The sequence below is a fragment of the Lactuca virosa genome, chromosome 3, assembly GCF_052849685.1.
Source record: "Lactuca virosa cultivar CGN04683 chromosome 3, Lactuca_virosa_CGN04683_v6, whole genome shotgun sequence".
NCBI lineage: Eukaryota > Viridiplantae > Streptophyta > Magnoliopsida > Asterales > Asteraceae > Lactuca > Lactuca virosa.
Window position 1 is genome coordinate 202594178 of NC_136428.1, and position 4525 is coordinate 202598702.

Below are 4525 nucleotides of genomic sequence, written 5' to 3' on the forward strand. Positions count from 1 at the left end.
TTCATTCAGTTCAATACCTTTGGGTAGCAAAGGTACACAAACATGTTCATACATTCAAACAACATTACTAGTAAACTATAATAGGTATAGTTTAGGGAGATACTAATACTATTACTAGAACAGGGAAACATACAATGAGTCAGTTCATACAGGAGTCAATAACAAACAAACAATAGATACTATGATGAGAAACAAACAATAGATACTATGATGAGAAACAAACAATAGATACTATGATGGGAAACAAACAATAGATACTATGATGAGAAACAAACAATAGAATACTATGATGAGAAACAAACAATACATGCTAGACAGGGAGAGAACACACAATACAACTAGCACATACATATACTAGAACATTATTACATTTATGTGAGCCACGTAACGGGGCATGGCACTACCTGTCATTACCGTTTTGTATCCAGAATGTCCTTAAGTGGGGAGCGTATGAGTTTGTGTATAGATCTATACTGGATTGACTATCCTACACTTTACTGCTCGCTACAGTGGGACTTGCAAGTCTACGGGTGCCAAACGTCATTTCTTACGACGTCTTACATCATCGTTTTTCTATGAGTCGGTAGCAGGATACAGGCCGATCACATGGTACTTTAAATAACAATTGGTTTCAGGTAGTTAGTACAGCAGTAGTTACTTAATACAACACTACAGTACTATTTCATTTTCCCATTACATTTACTTTGTGATCTTCACAACATAAACAATAATGCAAAAACTATATTTTGGTTAATGATACTTGGATTTGGGAAAATACACACTCTTACAAGAGACACACACACAGATACTAGATGCCTTGGTAGAAGGCTACTTTTAGTAGGAAACATAGGGTTTTCTAGGGGAGTTCAAACAATTACAAACTTTTACAAACTTATACAATTACAGACTTACAAACACTTTCATGTAAATACAGACATTAATATACTTATGATCTCACCATCTTTAAAGCTGATAAACTCTTTCAAAATAACTTGTATTCTCAGGTCACCAGTAGACAGGTACCGGTGCCAGGTTTTGAGAAGATGGAGCTCGTTCAAGACTCATCTTTTATTTTGATGTATATTTTATGTGTCTATACAATTTGACAGAACACACTTGTATGAAATAATATTATTAATGCAATGGATGATGTTGTTGTTTGTTTACTTATTTGCATTGTTGTGATACTGAACATGACGTCCTCCACCCCCGAACGATTCCGCCGTTCCGATTTTGGGGTGTGACAGATTGGTTATCAAGATATATCCTTTTATTTCTCATGTTGCATTATTTCCATACTAGACTCTTCCAACATCCTTCAAACTTCTAAAGACTTGTAGTTGTGATTTACTCCTATTAATATGATGATAAAACCCACTATCAATATTGAATTATGAATCGTACTCCTCGTCACAAATTACCAACACAATTAAGTAAATTAAGGAACCCAAACCATCTTGGGTCTATGTGAGATTTTTTATTTTAAATTTTTAGAAGGAAAAATATTTGTGTTATCAATCAAAATCAATTTCTTAACCGAATCATCATTCACATTTTTCGCAGATTTGAAGATTTGAGTCTTTTTGTCATAATGATTTATCTCAACAGTTGGTGTTTTTCATTGAATAAAAGCTTTTGCTTTTTGGAATTAAGCTTCTAAAAAATTTCTTCTCTTCTTCTTTTGTTTTGCCAAATCATTCTTTAGTATAATATTTTGTGTGACACAACTTTCTTTTGAACAAATGAGTAGTTTAAATGAGTTCTCTTTAAAGAATCTTTGTGTTTTTCAACATCCTTCTTTGGTTTGACACTTCCCGTGTAAAAAGAATTTGGACCAAAATTACACTTTGACTTTGCAATTTTTTTTAATGATAATTTTGGTTATGATAGTTTGATGGATTGTTACACTTTTGAATGTGGACGTGTGATGGTGAACAAGAACAATAAACATTTTGAGATTCAGAATTCTCTCTTTTCTTGTTAAGTTTCTGAATCTTATTCATTTCTTTCAAATTCTTTTTAAATCTATCATCTTTAGCTTTGATCTTTTTTTCCACGGTTTAAAATTTTTCACTCTTATTCTTATTTCTAGAATCACTTTCATTATTCATAATTGTCTTTCCTTTTTAATATCTTGAGTTACTCTCTTCTTTTGAAATGATTTCTTCATCTTGAGATTCTGAATGTCCTACAAACTCTTGTGAAGTAGAATCAGTGTTCAATGGTCCTGAAATATATCTACCTTTCACTTTCCATGTTTCTTTGTCCGAAATTTCAATGGTTCCATCACTATTATCTATTGGGGCAGACCAAAAATGATTTTCACAAGAATGATCACTATCGGTCTTCACAATAGATGTGAAATTCTGAATATCATATTTGTGTAGTTCTTCTATAATAAAAACATCATTTATAGTGCTTTTAACTTTTGGAAAAACAACCGTTTTTTCTTTTAATTTTTTAATTCCTCCATTTTTAACAAATTGTTCAAATTCAATGAATTCCTTAGAAATCAATTTATTGGTTCAACTTGAGATTTCTTAAAGTTGTAACAATCAACTTCCTTTTCCATTATTCACACTTTCATCAGATCTGAATATAAATTTGTAGCTTTTCTTCATCATTCAACATAATTTTCGTCATTACTTTTTTTGTCTTTATATTTAAAAAATTCTCCATCATTTTCGAGACCAACCCTTTACGAATCACTTAAGGATTCATTAGCTAAGAGTAAAGATTATAATTCATAGCATTCACCATTAATTTCTTATTCTTTAAATTCTATGAACGGAAGCATTTTTCTCTGTAAATCAGTAGCAATTTCACAGTTCAAGTACAACTTATTAATATGCTTATACATACATTTCGCAATAGCACAAAAAGTATTGCATTCTTTCATAAAGATTTTATTGTTACATTTCAAAAACTGTATATCGTATTTATATCTTCTAAGTTCTATGTCTAAATTCACTATTATAATTCTTCTTTCTTCGATTTTAAATTGACACCTGCTAAGATTGTCATTAAGATCAGAAGCTTTCAATCTATTCCATCTTAGACTTTCACCTAATTCACAAATATTTTCTTTTAGTTCAGTTAATTCATAATTATAAGAATAAACCGAAATATATAAAATTTTGAGAATAAAATGTACCTTATTAGTATACTTGTTACACGACCCTATCTTGTGACAACCCGAAATTTCTATTATGTACAACCATTCACTTCAATAGGAGTCAAAACTGTTTCTGCTAATTTTCAAGCTTTTTGGAATAAGTTTGAGTATTTTAAAATTAGTACTTCAGGAGATAACAGGAGAGAGGATGCCCTAGGGTTTATTGTGCAACAATATTATTCGAAAACACCAAGAGTTTGGAGTTTACGGCCTAAACAAAGGTGTTTACGGCCATAAACCCTAAAAGGGGGGTATAAATATGACATTTAGTCATATTTTACCATTTTTCACATTTTCAAGATCCAAATCTCAATTCTCTCTCAAGTATCATCCAACATTTCTTAAAGATCTTCAACTTGTAAGTGTTTCTTACCCTAATAAGTTGATATATACCTTAATCTAGTGATCTAACATGATTCCATCCTTGAAATCATTCCAAAAGTGTAGATCTTCAAGTTTCACCAAGAACACCAAGAACACACACTAGTGTTCTTGGACTTTTAGCACCTTTTCAAGCTTCTACCTAGTAAGTACTTCTATCCTAGAGTATTATAGAGCTTGTTACACTTCTAAACATCAAGAAACCACCCAAGAAACCAAAGATCAAAGGTGTTTACGGTCCAAGATGTTCTTGGACCGTAAACCCCAAAAAGGGTGCCAAATTGTGCCCTAGTCCCTTCTAGGCCTTGGAAACTAGCCTAGATCCCTTCCTTGATGTGCTTAGTACTTGAAAACATCAAAATACCATAAACCATTTGGGTTTACGGCCGTAAACCCAAAGGAAAATGGTCCAAGGACCGTAAACTCCTTAAAGAAGTGAAATGGTGCCCTAATCTCTTCCTAAGGCTTAAACATGAAGTAGGAATGCTTCTTGTGATCTTTAAGGCTTTAAAACACAAGAGGGTCAAAGAAAAATGAGTTTACGGCAGTAAAGTCATGGGTTTACGACCGTAAACTCAATGAGATATGGTCACAAAACCGTAAACTCAAATAAAAGGTCCCCTTGAACCCTAAACTCAATAGCAATGTCCTACAACCCTTAGATGCAATCCATAGGACTTACAACACTTAAATCAAGTGTTTTACATGTCTTATGATGTCTTAACTTAGTTAATTAGTTGTTTTATAACTAATTGGATACATATATGTGTCTTTATATGATAACTTGGATCCTTGTGTGTGCTCAAGTCTTCACTTGACACTTAGCATCCTATATCAATCCGTTCATCCAAACCACTCACTACAGGTGAGTTCATACCCCTTAATTAACCTTTTAAATGTTTTTATATGTTTTATGGGGGGGAATACAAGTTAAATTCTTATAGTCATTATATCAATCACATGTGATTA